Source organism: Schistocerca americana, chromosome 11 (genome assembly GCF_021461395.2).
Source record: "Schistocerca americana isolate TAMUIC-IGC-003095 chromosome 11, iqSchAmer2.1, whole genome shotgun sequence".
Classification (NCBI taxonomy): Eukaryota; Metazoa; Arthropoda; class Insecta; order Orthoptera; family Acrididae; genus Schistocerca; species Schistocerca americana.
Window position 1 is genome coordinate 158104452 of NC_060129.1, and position 23142 is coordinate 158127593.

At 42.8% G+C, this 23142-nt stretch overlaps 1 protein-coding gene across 1 annotated transcript in view; it reads right to left on the minus strand.

Moving 5' to 3' along the window:
• LOC124553428 (ankyrin-3-like) overlaps positions 1–20611 on the minus strand; it is a 64814-nt gene extending 44203 nt beyond the window's left edge. The window contains exon 1 of the mRNA XM_047127290.1: positions 20389–20611. The gene's annotated coding sequence lies outside the window, so the exon portion shown is untranslated. The remainder of the gene's footprint in view (positions 1–20388) is intronic.
• Positions 20612–23142: the final 2531 nt, after the last annotated feature.

Genomic DNA, 23142 nt, shown 5'->3' on the forward strand with positions numbered 1-23142 from the left:
AATCGGTATTTCGTTATGAACCTTTATGCTGTTTACAAGAATATATATAATTCGGTCTTTGGTTCGAGTTATAGTTCGCTCCTTTCTGTATGACGGACAGAAGATCGTTAGCATCAGGCGCGTCTGTACGGAGGAGTCCGTGGACTGCTGCGTCGGCTGTGGGCCGCTTAGTGTGACGTCACTAACACTGCTGGGCGGCCTTGTTATCCGTTAAAGGCGCTCCAGTCTGGAACCGCGTGACCGCTACGGTCGCAGGCTCGAATCCTGCCTCGGCTATGGATGTCCTTAGGTTAGTTAGGTTTAATTAGTTCTAAGTTCTAGTGGACTGATGACCACAAATGTTAAGTCCCATAGTGCTCAGAGCCATTTGAACCATTTTTTTTGTCTGTACGGTAGCTTCTTTTCACGCTTACTTATTGAGATAGAAACAGTATTGCCATGGGAACAACAAGAACGGAAAGATGTAAAAGAGTGCGAATGTACGCTAATCATTTCGTTTTGATCACTGCAATGTGCCTACTTTAATTACTACAACTGCATGCCCAAAAGACAATAAGGGAAGAAGAATTGGGTAAGTGAACGTTTGAAAAGAAGAACGACATACTCCATATTAATTTACTCTCTAAAATCCGGTATCTCTTGCGGCGAAACATTAGTTAATAAAGTGTAGCGGGACAATGTTCAAAACATGACTGAAAATACGCTACTAAATAGAGATAAGAACTTCTATGATTGACGTGTCATCTAAAGTCTACGTACAATTTTAAAATGTTAGAGATAAGGAACTGTGGTAATACAGAATGCTATGCTTGTAACGTACGTTGTTCTACATTGTTTAGCTCTGGTATTTACAGAGTCACAGAGAAAACATGCTAGGTTTTGGAGGGAAAAACCGTAATTGTAATGATCTACACTAGAACAGAAACAAGAAGCACAACGTAAGGAAAAATAATGTAATGTGTGTTCCAACTCATAAGTGACATTGAAGCAGATAGTTCCTGTGACAGTGTGGGCAGAGGTTATATTCGACAACCTGAATAAATTAATAACTGGCTCCTTTTGCCGACCCCCGGTATCAGACGAAACAGTTGCTGAACAGTTGAAAGAAAACTTGAGTCTCATCACAAACAGGTACGCTACTCATACAGTTATAGTTGGCAGTGACTTCAATCTACCTTCCGTATGTTGAGAAAAATACATTTTCACACCCTATTGTAGATAGAAAACAACTTGGGTAATTGTTCTAAATGCTTTTTTAAAAAATTTTTTAAGAATTAGTGCACGAGGCCGTACAAATTGTAAATGGTTACGGAAACACACTTGACCTCTTCGCCACAAATAATCACGAGCATCACGACGGATAGAGGGTTACTGAACACACAGTCATAGCGAGGATCAATTCCGTAAAAAAGAAATTCACCAAAACTAAAGGCGAAATATATCTATTTATAAAAGCTGCTAAAAATTCGGTAGACTTCTTTCTAAGAGACACTCCCCAATCCTTCCAAACCATGTAAGTGAAGGCCATATGAGGCTTAAAGGTCAAAGAAATGTTATCAACAGCACTCGAGAGATTCGTACCAAATAAATTAATAAGAGACGGAACTGATACCCCATAAATGTGGCGGAAAATCCAAAGAGATTCTGGTCCTATGTTAAGTAAACCAGCGGAAAGGCTCAGTAAGTAGCTTTACTACGCGGCGGGTGAGGGGGAGGAGGAGGAGGGGGAGACAAGGGACCCAGCCCTTCGGAGCAGCTAAAATCGTGGCGGATGTCCGCACACCGGTACAGCACGGTTCCTGCTGCACGCAGGCTACCCTCAGCCACGTGTCAGGGCGACACCTCGCCACCGTCTCCACGTTGAGTCACGTTTACTGCCGGTCCAAGTATCATGTGAGACACCACAGTGAGAAATTTTATGCAACTATCACATATTTTACTGGTGGACGGAACACCTAATGAATTAAAATCACCCGGAAACACTGTACACATTCCTAAGCCACGAGTGACCTTACTCCCTTATTATTGGATATCTATGTGTGACCTAAAGAGCTGATTCCACACAATCGCGATTAAATGGAGGCCTTTTTAGGAAACTTTTGGCTGCCGCTACTGTTCATCCGTGAACGCCACACTTTTCTACAATTCAGCAAATCTTATCTCGCTACACACGACACGTTTCAAACAGGTCTTTAATACGGCGTGCATGAATTGCGTTGTACATTTTGTGATAGGCGAGTATAAATACGAAAAACACCACACATAGTTCCACGTCACGAAAGTGAAGGGCATTTACAGCACCGATTCCGGGTTACTTATTATACATAAAATCGCGCAACTTTTATCAAATCATCCTGTCCCTCACGTGTGACGACAGTCACTTTTCCGTGACGTCACGCGTTCTTTGCTGGCAGTGGATGAGGGGAGCACACTGAACAGTCGTCGTGTTGATCTACCTGTTTCCGAAGATAAAATTGTCAATTTTATGGTTTTGGTATTCAAATATGCGTTTTACGACGATGTGCAGTCTAACTGACACATGCCATTTTTGAACTCTTCAAGACGGGTCGTCTTCAGTACTTTGTCATGCCCAAGTGTCGGTAAATGCGACGTCAGTGGCCACCCACGATTCCGAAACTGTGACTTACCATCAATAACGGGTAAGGCTTCTGTAACAGTATCTGGCTAAACGAAATAATGTTTACTGTAGGTTTCTGTCAAACATAATTACCAAATGCCCCCACAAATGTTATAATTTTGACGTGATTCAGCCCTCTGACGGAAACTGAGAACAAATCTACCTCGACTCTCGCAATTGTTGCACTGGAAATGGCACAAATTAAATCTAGATTCTGCCGCCGTTACAGGCTGCACATAGAAATCTACACTGCACTTTAATCGTGTCATTTCAACGTCAAATAAAGAAGCTGGTAAGTGACGGCGTCAGAATCACCGACATTCATTCCTCCCTCACATAATACACGACTGAAGCGCAGGCCGCACAAAACACGGCGCGCCTCACAGATGGCTGACGCGTTGCTTTGTCGACACACCGGGCTCTCATCAGACAAATAGTAACACGAGAACAGCCCAACAAAGCGATGCAGCGTTGTAGAGTGCTAAAAAAAGTTTCATCAGCAAATCACAAACGAGGAGACGTGACAGAGCGATAAAAAATACGAAATGTTTATTTCGTGAAGCACAAACATTACGATAAATTCTCAAGAATTCGCCAACTACTACGCAAATGGTCGCCTCTGTGTAATGAGGGTGTTGGGGAAAGCTACAGATTGCTCGTTGACCATAACCTTAATTCCAGAACATTATGAAAATACGGAAATCAACGCGAGTGCTGCGTCTCCTCGCCACAAGCGTGTCGGCGTGACGCCACGAGTTGTGATTCGCGAATGGATTTCAGGATCCGCAACGCCCGCGCACGAGACAGCTTCCTACGTCTGATTATTTTGCAGATGAGTAACATGTGACGTCAAGCATCTAAGCGAGAAAGTTTACAAACGGTTTTAAATTGTTCTTAACGTGTGTTCGGAAGCAAGTGCTCATTCTGAAATACTGGGTGAATACAATCTGGCTAATTTGCGCTCCTTTTTAAAGAAAAGCCCGTCTATCGCGCGTCTAAATTTTTGACACGTCATGTCTACTGATGTGTGGGCCGTACGACGATGTAATTTTTGCAGATACCCTACGGGGTGTGGGGATACTGTCTGCAAACTGCGTCGCGAATAGCTAGGTACCGACAAACTACAACGATACGTCTGATGTCTAAGTTGACTCCATGAACAGCGACAACGTGGCCGGGGTAGGGGGGGAGGGGGGGGGGGGGTAGCGGAAAAATCTCTCCCGTTTTCGTAGTCTTGCGAGCAGTTTCTTGGAAGTCGGTAACTGCCCTCATTCTGAAATACTTTCTGACTAACGTTCGCGTATTTCGGCGCCCTTAGTCACGTTACCTCGCGACGCGCAATGTTTCCAACTGCGGTACTTCTCTTACTGTGTGACGACCGCAATTTAAGATTATACCTCTGAATGAGTACATCTTGACAACATTTCAGATGTCTGAATTCGGCCACATTACGCGAAACATTAAAAAATAAATTTCTGCCACGCCTGCAAACCGCTACACGCCTTGTCGCACTAAAACTCGCTTACTCCAAAAAGTTCTGCGTTTGATGGTTTTCGTAAAATTGCGTCCTGCGAACTTAAGAACGCGAGGTTTTCATTTTAAATGCCTGTTGTACGTGAATTCCGTGGAAATCTACACTGGCACATCGAAACACTAGCCGACTGAATGTGGCGTTATTTTCCATTCGTTCCACGTTATTCTCGGTCAAGTTTTCATAGACTGGAGCAAGGCCATAAGTAACGACCAATAAATCACTGAACACTTAAAACGGTAATTTAACACACTGTTAGCCACCCCCTTTGTTCGTAGCGGTCGTAATTTTTCAAAGTAAGACAAAGTATTAGACAAGAGCAGTAAGTGAGTTACGCGACAAAAACCACACAAAAGCGTGCAGAACATCCGCCGCTCCCATAAATTCCTGCCTTACCTTTCTGAGGTATTCCCGTGGAGACACAAGATACACGAGCTCTGTCTGGGCAGGCAGGACAACGTGGCACGCTGCTTCCCTCCAGGCTGCTGCGTCACAACTGGACCGCACAGACAGCCGGCTGCCCCCCCCCCCCCCCCCCTCAGCGCTGACGTCACGGGGCGGCGTTGCCAGCTCGCGCGGCAGGCGAGGGAACGGCTGCAGCAGGGCGTCTACGTCTGTGTCGGCACTGCCGGACCGCCTGCGTCCCATCCACGCCACAGTCAGTTATCTCGAACCGCGCTATACAGCTGGCAACACACACACCCTTCGCCTGGCGCCCCAAAAAACCGGATTTCGTCAACCGATTTCCCAGTACCGCTTTTGGTCAACGCAAAGATGGAACAAAGACGCTGCATTTTGGTCACGGGATGAGGAGAGGTGTGAACACAACATCTTCCGTCATCGTGCTGAGTGCCAGTGACTTACGCGCGAGCTTCGCGATTTGTGTCGATCATTTGCTACTCCAGAAACGACGGACGAGTGTGACAAGTTTTCGTTAAAGAACGTTACAGGGATATCAATGCTGAGGTCATCGGTGCCTGGGCTCACGTACTACTTTAACTTAAAACAAGTTACACTGAGGACGACACACATTTACCCTCAACGTGTGGACCAACTGAAATCAATCTGTGATTTCGTTGATACTGGCTACGGCAAAGTTCTAGGTAGTATTAAAACTAGATGGTTGTCATTGTTGCCAGGAGTTACAAAAGTTATTGATACGTATGAACCTTTGAAATCTTGTTTTCTATCTCAGAATAGGTGTCCCACGTTGCTGAAACAAATTTTCGAGAACCCACAGTCACTTCTTTGGCTTCATTTCACACAATGCCCATTGAAAATGTTTTTAAATTCAATCCAAAAGTTGGAAATAACCACGGTTTCCGCTTGCTTCAAGAAATAATCAATACCATTTCAAGTAACTTGGGAAAGGAAGGTACTTAGTCAAAATACGAGCCTTTTACGAATTCTAAGGCACTTTTCTGACTTGTTTGGAAAAGTAGAGTTCTCCACTTCAACCACTGAAATAATTTCATTGGATAACACAAAAAAATACTGTTTCTTGGGCTTAACTTTTAAATTTTCTGTTAATTCTTAAGACAGTAGACTGATGTGCAACATTTCAGACGAGATAGGATGCGTGAACAGCATTGTATCCCAGAAACTTGAGGAATTGGAAAAAGCTAATTTGGAAACATAAGAAACTGTGTGATATATTCCATACACTTAAAAGTACATGTACTTCATGTAAAAATACACACTCACTTGTGAGTTTTGCTCCTGCTGTACCAGACATAAATAATGTTGTGGAAAGAGTATTTTCAACTGTGAGCTCCCTTTGGAGTGTGGAATGTGTGGTGCTAGATCCACTTCCTTCCCCACAGGTGTTTTGTGTCTCATATTAGAGGCCAAAACCGAACATAAAATTCTTTGTCAAGTACAGAGTAGAGGTGCTCTTATTCGGTAATTGTACTGTCAAATTATTGGGTTTATAGTGAATTCTTGCAACGGGCCTTTGTCCTCAGAAGTTGACTGTCGAAGGTAGTTGCTCTCTGTCCCAGTGTACTTAAAAACAGAATAAGCAAGCATTCTTCAAAACTATATAATCTATGGATATGGTCAGTGTCTGTATCAAGTAAATCCTACCCCATATTTGGCAGATTGGGTTCCGCATTTGGGGGCTGCATTCAGTTCTTATCCTCCCGTAATAGCGATCAATAAAATTGTAATATGTTGTCTTGTGTATCCAGTACGAGGATATTTCATTCCTTAGCTCATACAACAGCCTGACAGGTGGTGGTTTTCTCGGCTATTTTTCCAGTACATGAACGAATTTCAGCCACAATCTAAGTTTGTGTGTCTGGTGCGTACTCAATGAAACGAAAATAACCTCTGTTTGCCTGGTGGCTGTTGGTATTTGAATTCAGGAACAGGTTTCATTCGGAACACCGACTTTGCCATTAAATCTGAATTTTGCGGAGAACAGGTAGCCTTCATAATGGCGAGACCCTTTTGCACAGGATTTCGGTCACCCCAGGGATCTTATGTTGATGCTGTGACATTGTTAGGGTGTACTAACATGTAAATTTTATTTTCTACAGATCTCACACAATTTCTTCATTGTAGTTGATCAGCGTTGTTGCTTGCTTTATGAAAGTGTCGTCTTTGATGTCTGTTTTGAATTTTGTGTGAAGTGTGTTTATGGTACTTTGGGAGCTTTTCGTCGTAATCCTTTTCATTGGGGAGTTTTTTTAAATGTAATTAATGCTCGTGTGACGATTTTGAGCTGGGAATTGCGTGTGAAGCTCATTTTCATTCTATTAGGTTTCTTGTGATGAATCCCTTGTTTAGCCACTGTGATGAACTTAGTAAAAATTTAGCATGTTATTTAAGTGAATTTATTTCAGATAGTGTTTTTTCTGTATAAGATTTTCATTTGCGTTATTCGAAAATAATTACGTGTAGTCGCTCCAAAAGCAGTACGAGGAGAAAAGAAAAAAGGTGGTAAGTAGACGAAATGCCTAGAAAAGAGACTTCGAAGGTACAGAGAAGTGTAGGGACATATTCTCCCCACTTTTAGCGACGAAAATGTGCAAAATGAAACAGTAGGTTCCTCCGATGCGAGGCAAATGAGTGAGCCAGACTTCAGTGGTGCAGCGGAGATGTTTAGATTTAGGACGTGCACAGCCTGTTCCACTCACAGCTAGCAGTGTTTGGGGTCGAGTGCACAACTTACTGAGTGTGAGTGCGGGCGAGGCTGAAGCAACGATAAGTGAACAGAGGGCAGCAGAGCATGTAGCTCTGAGCAGAACATGACTGGACAATTTGGCCACGCTGATAAAAAGAATAAGCACATAGCGAAGAGTTAAAGGCAGACTGCAGACTTGCTGGCGTCAAAGGAGGAGCTAAACTGAGATTTAGTTGCCGAATATGGCACCTTAACGACTACAGTAGAATCACTGAGCTCAGAAATTGATGATGATATGGAAGAAACGTTCAGAACTTAGCAATCAAAATCAAGGACGATATCGCTGTAGAAGTTACTGCGAAATTTGAAGTGGTGTGTGTGTGTGTGTGTGTGTGTGTGTGTGTGTGTGTGAATCGTAAGAGACGAAACTACTAAGGTCATCGGTCTCTAGACTTACACACTACTTAAACTAATGTAAACTAACTTATGCTAACAACATCACACACGCATGCCCGTGGGAGGACTCGAACCTCCGGCGGGAGGGGCCGCGTAATCCGTGACACGGCGCCTCAAACCTCGCGGCACTTGGAGAGGCAGGAAACAGGTTAAGTGGGATAGAAGGAGGACAGGAAGGAGTGAGCGGGAAAGGCTGGTTGCCAGGAGGCTAGAACAGGAGCATGGGGGATGTGACTGATTGTGATCATAGGGAATTCTTTAATCTACTAAAACAAATGCCCATGTTCACTGGCAACATACAGGGTGGCGCAAGAAATGTGTTACCATTTTGTTTTTGAAATATGAACTTTACTGTCAATACGATCTGACAGGAACATATACTACAATGAAGAGCCGCCCATGGAGATTTGTTCTAACTCAGCGCATACTCAAAATGGCCACCATTTCGTTTCCGACCTTCCTTCAAACGAATACTGAAGTTAGTGATTACCCTACGGCACATGTCTTCCGTAATTTCACTGCAAGCTTGTTGAATAAGTCTTCTGAGCTCCATTAAATCTTGTGGACGTTTCGGGGAAATTTTTTCCTTTAGGAACCCCCAAAGAAGAAAGTCACATGGATTGAGGTCTGGACTATTGGAGTTTTTACACGAGCATTTCGACATGCGGACCATTTCACTCAGGTTTCCAGCTCGCTTCAATCACGGACAAAATTGGCTCCCCAATGGCGGACATATTGACCATGTGCTCAGAACAAATCTCCATGGTCGGTTCCTCATTGTAGTATATGTTCTTTTCAGACTGTATTGACACAGTTTATATTCAAAAACAAAATGGTAAAACAATTCGTGCGCCACCCTGTATGTAAGCGAAGTACGGACATTATCGACACTTGGGAGCGAACAAACAGCAGGAAATTTGGAACTGGAAAGTACAGGTAAGGAAACGCTCGATGGTGCAGATACAGTACATGCACAGAAGCCTTAGGAAATCATAACAAATACCTACAGGCAGTCCACTTAAACTGGAATCTAACATTTTATAGGAATCCACAGTATTTGCGAGCTGAAATGAGAAACATTAGGTAATTTTGAAAGAGAAAATGGGAGCTCAACTTGGAATCGACCGAAGTACAAGTAGGAACCACTGTGGATGAATAGGCTGACTCGAGAAAGTGCAGAAGAAATTGAGAGCAGAATTCCTGCGTCTGTGATGAAACGAAAATAAAGATGCACTGCGATGAAAAAAGAAAAGAAAATGAGAACGAGAATTGCCCGAAACTACGGAAGACGCTGTGATAATACGATGCTAAACAGCATCTTCTACATTTGCATCTGCATCTACATCTATATGCTCTGCAAAAGACCGTGGCAGAGAGTACGTCCCACAGTACCAGTTATGAGGGTTTCTTCCTGTTCCATTCACGTATGGAGCGCGGGAAGAATGAATGCCTTTGTAAGCTTAGTACTTATTGTAATCTTATCCTCGCTATCCCTATCTGAGCGGTACGTAGAGGGTTGTAAGTATATTCCTAGCATCACCATCTAAAGGCGGTTCTTGAAACTTTGTTAATAGACTTTCTCGGGATAGTTTGAGTGTCTTTAAAGAGTCTGGAAGTTCAGTGCCTCGCGTACTTCTGTTACACTCCCACGGGTCAAACAAATCCATGACAATTCGTGCTGCCCTTCTCTGTATACGTTCAGTATCCCTTGTTAGTCTTATTTGGTGCGGGTCCCACATACTTGAGCAACATTCTAGAACCGATGGTACGAGTTGTTTGTAAGCAAAGTCCTTTGTAGGCTGACTTATCTCCCCGAGTATTATTCCAGTAAACGGAAGTCTGTCACCAGCTTTACCCACAACTAAGCGTATGTCGTCATTCCATTTCATACCATACCATTTTTTTCGTTTTGTGGAGGCACAGTCTTACATTTATGAACATTTAAATCAAGTTGCCGTTTTTCCACCGCTTTGAATTCTTATCAAGATCTGACTGAATATTTATGCAGCTTCTTGCAGACAATACATTACAGATAACTGGATCATCTGAAAAACTCTGAGGTTACTATTATTATTAATACACTACTGGCCATTAAAATTGCTACACCACGAAGATGACGTGCTACAGATGCGAAATTTAACCAACAGGAAGATGATGTGATATGCAAACAATTAGCTTTTCAGAGCATTCACACAAGGTTGGCGCCGGTGGCGACACCTGCAACGTGCTGACATGAGGGAAGTTTCCAACCGATTTCTCATACACAAAAAGCAGTTGACCGGCGTTACCTGGTGAAACGTCGTTGTGATGCCTCGTGTAAGGAGGAGAAATGCGTACCATCACGTTTCCGACTTTGATAAAGGTCGGATTGTAGCCTATCACGATTGCGGTTTATCCTATCGCGACATTGCTGCTCGCGTTGGTCGAGATCCAATGACTGTTAGCACAATATGGAATCGATGGGTTGAGGAGGGTAATACGGCCGCCGTGCTGGATCCCAACGGCCTCGTATCACTAGCAGTCGAGATGACAGGCATCTTATCCGCATGGCTGTAACGGATCGTGCAGACACGTCTCGATCCCCGAGTCAACAGATAGGGACGTTTGCAAGACAAGAACCGTCTGCAGGAACAGTTCGACGACGTTTGCAGCAGCACGGACTATCAGCTCGAAGACAATGGCTGCTGTTACCCTTGATGCTGCATCACAGACAGGAGCGCCTGCGATGGTGTACTCAACGACGAACCTGGATGCACAAATGGCAGAACATTTTTTCGGATGAATCCAGGTTCTGTTTACAGCATCCGTGTTTGGCGACATAGCGGTGAACGCACATTGGAAGCGTGTATTCGTCACAGCCATACTGTCGTATCACCCGGCGTGATGGTATGGGGTGCCATTGGTTACACGTCTCGGTCACCTCCTGTTGGCATTGACGGCACTTTGAACAGTGGACGTTACCTTTCAGATGTGTTACGACCCGTGGCTCTACCCTTCATTTGATCCCTGAGAAACCCTACATTTCAGCATGATACTGCACGACCGCATGTTGCAGGTCCTGTACAGGCCTTTTTTGGATACAGAAGATGTTCGACTGCTGCCCTGGCCAGCACATTCTTCAGATCTGTCACCAATTGAAAACGTCTGGTCAACGGTGGCCGAGCAACTGGCTTGTCACAATACGCCAGTCACTACTCTTGATGAACTGTGGTATCGTGTTGAAGGTGCATGGGCAGCTGTACCTGTACACGCCATCCAAGCTCTGTTTGACGCAATGCCCAGGCGTATCAAGGCCGTTATTACGGCCAGAGGTGGTTGTTCTGGGTACTGATTTCTCAGAATCTATGCACCCAAATTGCGTGAAAAGGTAATCACATGTCAGTTCTAGTATAATATATTTGTCCGATGAATAGCCGTTTATCATCTGCATTTCTTCTTGGTGTAGCAATTTTAGTGGCCAGTAGTGTATTTCGTCTTCTGTAGAGTGTGATTTTGCAGCTGTGTTAAGGGCAACCTACAGTTCACAGGAGTTTCTGCAAACGTAACGTTATTTTGACGCCATAAGTTTTGCATTCATGTGGACCGGGCTGTGGATAAGGGAGAGATTATAATGTTGGCAAGAATTAGCTCCGAAACTTACTGAAAAAGTTGTGCCAACTGGATTTGCTAATACGCCTTCATCAACACCAACAGTGAGACCAATAACTGATTTACAAGCAAAAAGAATCTTAAGCCAGCCTGCACAGATTCCAATATTCTGCTCATTCAAGTTTTTCAAGAAAATGAAATTTTTAAATCATCTGAAAACTGATGTGTGGAGCTGGTCCGTAGTCAGAAAAAAAGGGGGGGCCAGCCACTCTAACAAGTGAGGTAAACCATCAGCTCACTTACCTTGTGTCCAGTAAGTAAAGCCGTTTCGAAACAACACAGCTAGCATCTCTCGAAAACACGTCACTATCTGTAACGTTTTGTGTAAGTGGTTGAAGAGGTACTTTAATGGGAGATTTTTGTCTGGGAAAGACGTGGCCTCTAAAACTTAGCCCGTAAATTGTATTTTGTACACTTTACATATGGCTACATTTTATGTATAGCTGAGACTACGCTACCTTTTTATTCTGTTGCAAATGTGTCAGTTCTATGCTTTTTATTTTTAACGGTAATTTGCTCTGCCATATGATCAACGTGTGAATATTTATTCGCATTTGCGAGTTTCACACTTAATATGTAGATTTGAAAATTATTGACAATGACAATCCAGACCTGCTACGCACACCTCCAGGGAGAGAGAACTACTATATGTACACATTATCGAATATTTAAGAACTAACTGCAATTAACGTAATAAAGAAGTCCCAGAACCTTTGCAAACGTGAAGGTGATATGGTAGGACGCGAAGTCACCTCCGTAGCCACCCTCTGCTCTGTAACTCAACGCTTACAACCGCTGCCTCACAATCAGCCCCCGCACCGTAAACTGAATGTAACGAAGGCTTTAGCAGCCGATACTTCCTTACATGACGTCTGATTATAACACATCAGAAAGAAAGTGTGGTGTTTTAAAAAATCTTCCATGTACAGTTGCGTTGAAACGGTGCTGTTTCATAATACGGAATTTAGGACCTCATATCCAGTAGCAGCCATGACAAATGACAATTTTTTTCATGCATAAATAATTATAACAGTCACGTGCAAATGTCGTCAACTCACGGGGTAACAGTGTGGTAAGTTTCTTTTTTTTTAACCAGTCTTGACGGCCCGCATGAAGTCTGGTCTTCCGCCATTTCCTTTTTTTGTCTTCACAGGAACACAGCCGACCAAGCTAGCAACACCGTTGTTCCAGCTCCAAGTACTGGAGACGCTGTCCAATGCCCCGTACTGCATGCCTGGACTGCACACTTGCGAAGGGCGTTTCAGTTTTCCAATACCTATGTACCCTAAAATGGATCACAGAGTTTCGCGGTGTGCAACTTAATAAATAATGACTCCGAAATGCACCACTTACGCCTCGCGGAAACTGAATATAACCTGGCGTCTACTACGACTGCTGTTTCCCACCAAACACAAAACGATACAACTGAAGTCATGAGAAAAGTTACTAACGTCTAACTTTAAATGACGGGAAAATTCTCCGTACAACTTCGTTTGCATGACGTAGCTAAAAATGATATTTCCATCCAGATGACAAATTTATTACTGTCTGTTCATTTGAACGCTGATGAGTGAACCATCATTTGAATTCTGGGTTCCATATAACACTAAGAATATATACTTGCAATAAAAACGAGAAATTTTCGTGTGATATGTAATTGTAAACTGCAAGATGTGCATTTTTCTCAAAATTGGTGACGTATGAGTTAATTGCCATATATGGCTCAAAACCGTATCAACCAAAACCATTAAAAATAAACGCAAAATATATCTATTTAAAACAGCAGATAAAAATTCGCTTGATGCCTTCCTAAGAGTGTCTCCATTCCTCCCAAGCTAATTATGTAAGTGTAGACCAGATATGGCTCAAATTCACAGATACAGTATCGACAGCAATAGATTCATACCGCCTAAGTTAAGAGACGGGACTGATCCACCATGGTGCACAAAACACGTCAGATCAATGTTGCAGAAGCAACGAAAAACGCATGCCAAATTCAGAGGATCGCAAAATCTCGAGGAGTGGCTAAGTTTCACGGAAGCTCGAAATAGTGCGGACGTCAATGCGAGATGCTTTTAATAGTTTCCACAATGAAACATTGTCTCAAAATATGGTAGAAAACCCAAAGAGATTCTGGTCGTATGTAAAGTACACCAGTGGCAGAAAACAGTCAACACCGTCACTGCGCGATAGCGATGGAGAAGATGGGCTGCGTTCGCATTGCGCGCCGCGCCGAGCCGAGCCGGGACGGCGAAATGGGGGAAAATCCATTTCTCCGATTTTCATGTTGTAAAAATTCTTAGCGGTATACGAGTCTTCGCCACATCGTTTTATTAACTTATTTTTTTCCTTAAAAGCGTTACTTACGTCGTGAAAAAAGAAAAAGTCTACTTTTCGTTTCGCGTGATTTCTTAGTTTCGTAACGCTTTCCAACAGGTTTTGAAGAAAGTATGCGGCTAAAAACACTCGGGATGTCGCCGGCTCGGCTCCGAGGGGCTCACGCCGTGTCGGCGCGGCCCGGCCGCCAGTGTGAGCACCGCAGTTCAGAACCATATGTTTGATATTAAAGCGGGCGGCGGCCCGGCCAGGCCGGCAGTGTGAACACAGCCTTACCGATGATGGTGCCACCGAAGCGGAGTTACTAAATACAGTTTTCCCTAATTCCTTCACGAAAGAAGACGACGTACATATCCCAGAATTCGAAACCAGAACAGTTGTTAGCGTGAGTGACAAATCACTTTACTAAGGCAAGTCTTCAGGTCCAGATGATGTAGCAATCAGGTTCCTTTCAGAGTATGCAGACAACACAGCATTTCTTATCAATCATGTACAACCGTTCACTTGGCGAAAGGTCTGTTCCTACAGACAGGAAAGTAGCACATGTCACACCAATATTCAAGAAAGGAAACAGGAGTAACCCATTTAATTACAGACCCGTATCACCGACCTCAATTTGCAGTAGGATTTTGGAGCACATACTGTACTTTAACATTATGAATCACTTTGAAGAAAATGACCAACACTGATTCAGGAAATATCTTTCTTCATTCCCATGAAGTAATGAGTGCTGTCGACAAGGGATCTCATACCGATTCGATATTCCTAGATTTCCAGAAGGCTTTTGATACCGTTCCTCACAAGCTACTATTAAATTGCGTGCATACGGAGTATCGTCTCAGTTGTGTGATTGGATTCGTGATTTCCTCTCCGAGAGAGACCACAGTTCGTGGCGATAGACGGTAAATCATCGAGTGGAACAGAAGTGATATCAGGCGATCCGCAAGGTAGTGTCATAGGCTCTCTGCTGTTCCTGATTTACCTACATGATCTAGGAGATAATCTGGGCAGCCCCCTTAGATTGTCTGCAGATGACGCTGTGATTTACAGTCTAGTAAAGTCATTAGACGACCAATTCCAACTACAAAATGATCTAGAGAGAATTTCTGTATGGTGTGAAAAGTGGCAATTGGCACTAAACAAAGAAAAGTGAGAAGGGTCATCCACATGGGTATTAAAAGAAATCCGAGTAATTTTGGGTATACGATAAATCGCACAAATTTTAGGGCTGTTAATTCGACTAAATACCTAGGAATTACAATTACGAGCAACTTAAATTGGAAAGATCACATAGATAATATTGTGGGGAAGGCGAAACAAAGACTGCGCTTTGTTGGCAGAACACTAAAGAGACAGCTTACATCACACTTGTCCATCCTCTGCTGGAATATTGCTGCGCGGTATGGGATCCTTACCAGGTAGGATTGACGGAGGACATCGAAAAAGTTCAAGGAAGGGCAGCTCATTTCGTGTTATCGCGAAATAGGGGTGAGAGTGTAACTGATATGATACGCGAGTTGGGGTGAGAGTCACTGAATCAAAGGCAGTCTTGATTGAGGAGAATTCTATTTACGAAATTTCTCCAACTTTCTCTCCCAAATGTGTAAATATTTTGTCGACACCCAACTACGTAGGAAGAAATGATCATGATATTAAAATAAGAGAAATCAGAGCTCGAACGGAAAGATATAGGTGTTCCTTTTTCCAACGCGCCATTCGAGAGTGGAATGGTAGAGAAGTAGTATGAAAATGGTTCGATGAACCCTCCCTCTGCCAGGCACTTAAGTGTGAATTGCAGAGTAACCATATAGATGTATATGTAGACGTGATGAGTTTCATATTTAAATGCTTTAGGTATTCAAACCAAACAAAGAAAATTACGCACCACGTGGAGCGTAGAACCATCGTCCGCCGGCACAAACGATGGTCAATCTACGACCCTGTCTATCACGCCACGCATGTAGTTAACACCTCCCTTACTTCTGATACATAGTCCTACTCGAAAAAAAGTCAAAAGCTGATTTTTGTCTGTAATCTTGTGAAGAACATTAACTACTTGTTTCTCGCCATTAACGGTGTTCCACGCGCGTGTTTCACTACGAAGCAGGAAGCAGTGTCGTCCATTTTCGCGGTACGTATGAACAGCGAGACAATCAGAGCACAAGTACTGGTTACAGAGACACTGACTGTACACAATTTAAGATAAAAGTTACGTAGGTAAAGTACGATTAAGATAGACGTTGATGGCTGTTAATACGTCAGAATGTCTGAAAGGTTCTTCCACACTGACATAGTAATAAGCTATCGAACACATAAGTTGGACCTACTTCCAAGAGCGGAGCACCACCAATGGTAAGAGAGCTTCGGCTGCTGACCAGTCAGCGCGCTTGCGTTTGTTTACATCTGGTTTGCTCTTATGATGAAGTACATGCTACATACGAACCCCGTAGCCCCACCCTTTATTTCGCATTCACGTTAATTGTCTTATCCGTCTCTCAACCGTATCTTCTTATTCCACACCAACCTACGCCTCTTGCTGTGCTACGGAGTACTGAAAGCGTGTTGCCGATAAATAAGTAGGATTCTCAGCCACATATGAATTTTTCCAGACGGACTGAAATACGCTATTGTTCAACAACGGCATAAAGAAGGGGATAGGTCTGATGCGAACAACTACCACCCAGTCTTAGTTCTGACATCTTTATCCAAAATTCTTGAAAAACTCATGTATTCAGGAGCAGAATCTCCTATTTGTAAAAATGGCGTACTAATTAAATGTCAATTTGGTTTTCAGAAAGACTTTTCAGCAGAAAATGCTATATATGTGCTTTCACTGATCAAATATTAAATGCACTGAATAACCGAACTTCATCCATTGGAATATTTTGTGACCTCTCGAAGGCTTCTGATGGTGTGAATCATGAATTTCTTCTAGACAAGCGTAAGTATTGTGGCATGAGTGGGACAGTGCACAAATGGTTTAATTCATATTTAACTGGAAGAAAGCAGAAGGCTGAAATTAGCAGTACAAATAGTCTGCGAAAACCAGCAGAGTCCTTTAACTGGGGAGGTATCAAGAACGGTGTCCCACAGGGTTCAGTCTGTTTCCTTATTGGTCTTTATATACATTAATGACTCGCCACTCTATATTCATGAAGATGCAAAGCTAGTTCTTTTTGCTAATGATGCAAGTACAGTAATCACACCCAAGGAAATTGTAAATACTGTCTTTCACAAAATTACGAAGTGGTTCTCTGCAAGTGGACACTTATTAAATTTTGAGAAAAAACAGTGAATATAATTCTGTGCAGTAAATGGCATAACAACACTCAAATATAGGCTATGAACACAAGTCTCTTGCTAAGGCAGGGGATTCAAAATTTCTGGATGTGTACACTGATGAGAAATTGAATTTGAAGAAACATCGATGATCTGCTGAAATAGTTAGGTTGAGCTACTTACGCTACTGCGGTTATTGCAAAATATTGGTGATGAACATCATTAAATTAGCCTACTATGCCTATTTTCATTCACTGCTTACACATGGTATCGTATTTGGGGGCAATTCGTCACTAAGAGGAAAAGTATTCATAGCACATAAGGGTGTGATCAGGCTAACAGCTGGAGCCCACAGAAGATCACCTTGTGGACGTTTATTTAATGAACTCGAGATATTCACAGTACCTTCGCAGTACATATATTCATTTATGAAATTTGTCATTAATGACCCACCCCAATTCAAAAGTAACAGCAAAGTGCATAGCTACAACACCAGAAGAAACGATCTTCACTACTCTGGATTCAATCTCACTTTGTCACAAAAAGGTGTGAATTACGTTGCCACAAAAATATTTGGTCACTTGGCAAATAGCATTAAAAATCCGGCAGATACTAACCAACATTTAAAAGAAAAGAAAATTATGGAAATACGGAAGCGTCCGATCCCGCCCGTCTGCTTTCACCCATGACATCACAAATATGGCGGAAACGACCATAAACCACGATTCCAATATGGCGCATATAAAGTCGTTATGTACACATTGTGAGGACGAAAATACATCGAAAAACACACACACACACACACACACACACACACACACACACTTTCCACAAGAAGCCTAATGACACTAACGGGACAAGCGCGGGAAATGGGGTGTTTTGGGTGGGGGGAGGGGGGCAAACTAAATATAAACAAATTTAGACGCCCACCCCCATACGAAACCACATAAAAAGACGAAAAAACCGACATCACAGAACTCCCCAAATACCACTAAACAATATCATTTGGAATCAGACACTTCCCTTGACCTATATAGCTCAACAGCAGCTCCCGATCCCATAAATTAGGATCAAACACTTCCCTTGGCCTATATAGCTCAAAAACATCTTCTGATACCAAGACACACAGCCACACATCGGGATCGAACACTTCCCTTGACCTGCGCACTTAATTTTATCCGTCATATCCATTCCTGAACAAAAACAACCTATTAATTTTACTAAAATTACCACACGACGTATAGCGAACACTAAATTAACCTTCACACAAAATCGTTAACTCACTGAAACGAATTCCACTACAAACACAGCTGACACTAACAATTCTGGATAATGAGCAAAAGCAAACTGAGCCCATTACACCACACGAACGAAAACCCTGAACATACCACCAGAGAGCACAACAAACCACAACACGACGACATCTACAAACGCGCCACACTCAAACCAAACTCCGCGCCGTCATGACGTCACACACGACAACACCCTTACACCACGGGTCAAAGCCGACGCGTGGGATCGGACGCTTCTGTCGACCCTCCTGAATGACAGCTCGTACTGAATAGATGAATCTTTAGACATGAAGTATTAAATATAAAAATATTTACTATTTTGTGTAAAGAAAACTTATGTTAAAGTGATACATCCCACATCATTACGAAATGTATTAATGCGCTATGCAACAAGGATCAATGTATGTATGTATGTATGTATCTTTGGATGCAGGCCAATTTGTCAACACAACCCATATTTCAGAGAGGTGGGTATGGTCTCAGCCCTTCTTTGTGGGAGTTTGTCTACAACCACCTGCATTGCTATATTTCATTTACTTACACAAAAGGCGATGAAATTACTCCCAACGTACTAATGACAAGAGATCCGCTTTCTGTGATATAAACTGTGTATTCCTTTCTCTACGCAACAGCAACACCCTTCATACTGTAGGCAACTACAGATGTAACACTGCGTTCTTCTTAAAGCCGCAACACTTGAATAATTCTTTATTTGTCCTAATAAAGTATTACTCAGCAGCACTCGTTTGGTTTGACAGGAACATGTATGTGAATCTTCAGTTTCTCCCAGTTTATTTTTTGATGGAACAGTCCACAGGTGAACTGCCTGTTCGTAGTGTCCAGCGTGCACGCTATGAACCTAAAGTACAGCTATGGACTGTTCCATCAAGAATATATATAATAGTTGAGTTCTGCAGCGAGATTTGTAGCTGATACTCTGTATTATGATATCGTTCTGAGCACTGACAAACACTTATCAGAAAAGATTCTGAGGATGGCTGGTTTTACTGCCAAAGTGTTTCAGTGCTGGTCCTTTACGTGGGGCACTGCTTCACTCGTCCAGATACCCCCTTAGCAGAAAACCGACTACTTTTTTGGTAAGTGTACGGCACAGTCTCTGCCTGGAGATGCACGATTATTAACAGAAGTGAAGACTAAGCCCGTAACGCCGGGAATTTTGACAACTTTTCTAGCAAGAGGATCAATTTTAGGTCAACGTAAGCATTCATTCATTTCTGCACTTACACATATAGAACAAAGACGAAATGGACGATAACATTATCTGTCTTACTTACTACCCAACAGACTACCTTGTCACCAAAAACATTGCTCTAGAAAAGTGAAAATATCAAAATTCAATGGAACAGCGTTCTGTATTAAAACACATTTGCGTGACTTGACGTGCTGACGATTGGTAATGCAGGACTGGGAGAAAGAAGCTGACAGATTTTGTACTAAATTCGACAGTTTTCCTGGAGCTGACTGCTTGGGGAAATACCGGATTCAATGCTCCACTATCGAACTGTCAAAATGCGTCTAGCTTGGTTTGATTTCAAACCATTAGGAGTAGGATCAGACTGTCCCAAGGTCTACGCACTATGCTGACGTAAAGTAATTGTTTAGTTCCTCAATAGTCCAAGTTGCCATAGCATCTTATCTACTTGCACAAGCAGTGTTCCATCATTCTGTTCTGTTATTCCTAACAAGCAGAATAATCCTTTTATGGATCACATGTGTACAAATACGAACCTACATTTCGGGGAAAAAAAATTCAACAAAATGGCGCGAATACGAGTAGAAATCTCGTCCGAGCCTATGCTTTTCACTCATGCCTAAAGTCCGTAGAACAGCAGAATTAATAGGAATGTCGGTAGGACTTTAAAATATCAAGATTTGTAATATGAAATTCGTTAGTATTTTGAGAGCGTAATAAACGAACGCGGTTTGTTTTATACGCGATAGTCTCCATAGTGAACCTAAATGAAACCTTACAGCTGCCATGACCTTGCAGAAACAAACCAAAAGAAAACAAAGAAAATAAGTCAACACTACAGGAACGCATGAGAACAGTCGTCCTTACCTTATTAAGGGTGTGGGCGTAGCAGAAGAAATTCTCGGCGCAGAAACAGCAGCACGAAACCCCAACGCAGAACGTCACACTGGACACTACTCGCTACAAATGCGACAGACGCCTGAAGCGGCAGGGCTGTGGCACGCAGTCAGTGCTGCCAACGGCTGCGAGGCCGGCAGGTACCAACTGCAGTCTGCTACGGGGGCTTCACACAGGGGGCAGCGCTTCCAGGGACCCTGCGCAGAACATGCGAATGTAATACGAAGACGGTCGTCCTAATTTTGTTATTGCGGACAAGCTGAAAAAAATAAAGTAACATGTTTGTGAAAGTACTTTTCACTTAATGTAATCCAATTCTACGCTCACTGTGACACTGCTGTGGCCACTGGAGTGCCTCTCAGAAAATTATGCCCGCACCGGAGTCGAGGGAACCAGCGGCTGTGAGACGGACGCGCCGCAGCAGTATCTGCTGCCAACACACGGCCGCTACCCACGCGTCGATTCGATTCATTGCTGCTCGCTGCCTCTCCGCGCCATTTCTAGTCATTGCTGTGGGTAACAATCAAGCATTACATTCTACCCGTCAGAAGGTGTTCCCACAGAATGATTGTTTTATTGTCGTCAGTTGATACATATGCCTGCACTACTTCGCCACTTCACGTGTTGTGTGTGCACTGTGTGTGAAGATACAGTGTTTTTCCCTGTCCTGTGGAGTTCAAAGCGCCAACAGGGAAACCTTTCCTGAAAGGGACAGATTTAAAAGATACGATTCATGTATTTAAAAGATCAAGAAAAAGCTACAACTGAACAGTTTTTGAACTCACAAAAAGGCGCTTCCGGAAAATTTCTCCGACCAACAACGTCAGACAGTGAGACTTAAGCGTGCTTAAAAGGCCATGTCCTTAACAGCAGCCTCTCATCGTGTGCTGCTTCAGATACAAGTGAACACAAGCACTGGAACACGGACCCCCAGCTGTCCCACATTCGGGTAGGCCTACTACTAGCAGTTGTGAAGCAATCACGAGTTTGGACCCAGGCACTTGGCCTAATAGGTTAACATCCACAATGATAAATGAAATTTTACATAAAGGCCCTACTAAAATTGTAAGTTTTGAGTATCCTTTAAACGAGAATGAAACAAAATTTTCAACTCATTTTTAATATAAGAAGTTTACCAAATTGAGACAGACAATGATCGTAAATGGCTTGTGTATTCGAAACCTACCGACAACGTTCTTTGTTTTTATTGTTAACATATTCGATCTCCTTCAAACAAGATATCAGGCGATGGACTCTGTGGCTGGGTTCATTTAGGAAATCGGATTCAAGAGCGTGAACAATAATTTAACAACATAAACAGTACAAGAAAGTGGATAGAATGCGAGGTAATTTGAAACAACAAAGTGGTATTGATCATACTGACCTTGAACTACTGGAAAGAGAGAAAGAACATTAGCGTCAGGTTCTAAAATGAATTGTACTCACCGTCAGGTACCTAGTTGAAAGTAATATTGCCTTAAAGGGAGGCAGCGACAAGCTCTATCAAGAAAATAATGGTAGTTTTCTTGGTTTGATCGAAATGACAGCAGAATTTGACCCTGTTTTGCAGGAACATTAGAGGTGGGTAAAGGCTCAAGTAAGTCATGACCATTTTCTTGGGAAAAAACGTTCAAAATGAACTCATAAATTTGCTTGCCAACAAAGTAAAAAACAGCATTGTTAATTCTGTAAACGAAAGTAAATATGTTTCTGACGTGCTATATTGTACTCCTGATACATGCCACAATGAACAAATGACACTGATTGTTAGGTCTGTAAGTTTATCAGAAGACGCAGCGACTGTAGAAGAACACTTCTTCGACTTCCTGAGCGCCACTTCAACAACAGGAGAACGTTTCACCGAAACCGTTTTGTCGAAATTAGATGAACTAGGACTCGATATTCATGATTGCAGAAGCCAACGTTATCGATTATAAAAGGTTATCGAACTGGTGTTCAAGCCAGAATATTAAGGTGCAAACCAAGAGCATTTTATATGCCATGTGACAGCCACAGTCTCGTGTTATCAGATGCGGCGGAATCTACTGCAAAAGCAGTCACATTTTCTGGTGTAATTTAAAGAATATACCTTATTTTCAGTGCATCCACTCAGAGATGGGAAATGTTATTGCGCAGGGCGCCAACTTGAACAGCGATGAATCTTTCAGATTCAAAGTATGGTGTAGAGTGTCAAAGCTGTTAAGGTGCCAGACGAGAGAAGTCAGGGGCGCCCTTCCTGAGGTGAGCGACGGCGCTGTTGAATCGAAAACAAAGAGCGCAGCTCACTCGCTTGCTGTGAACGGTTTGAAAAGCTTCGAGTTTATTGTAGGCGTTGTCGTATAGTACGGCCTTCTCTTTGCCATTAGCGCAGCAAGTAAGGCAGTTCGAGCAGCAGACGTTGACGTGAAAGTGGCAACTAAATCCCTCGAAAGTCTAATTACATTTATTGGGAATTTCTGCGAAGGAGGTTTCGTTAATGTGCAGTTAATGGCGAAAGAGATACCTGAAACTTCGCAGACTTGACCAAAATTTGGAGAAAGGAGAACTGGCAAGAAGGCGAAGCAATTTGATTATGAAGGTGACGATTTGGTTTGCATAGCTCAACCTTCAGAGGAGACATATAGGATCGATTTTTTCTACCCTGTCGTTGAGACAGTGTTAAAAAGTTTGAAAGAGAGGTTTCGCCAAATGGCTAAGTATTCCGGAGTACTTGACTTTTTGTTT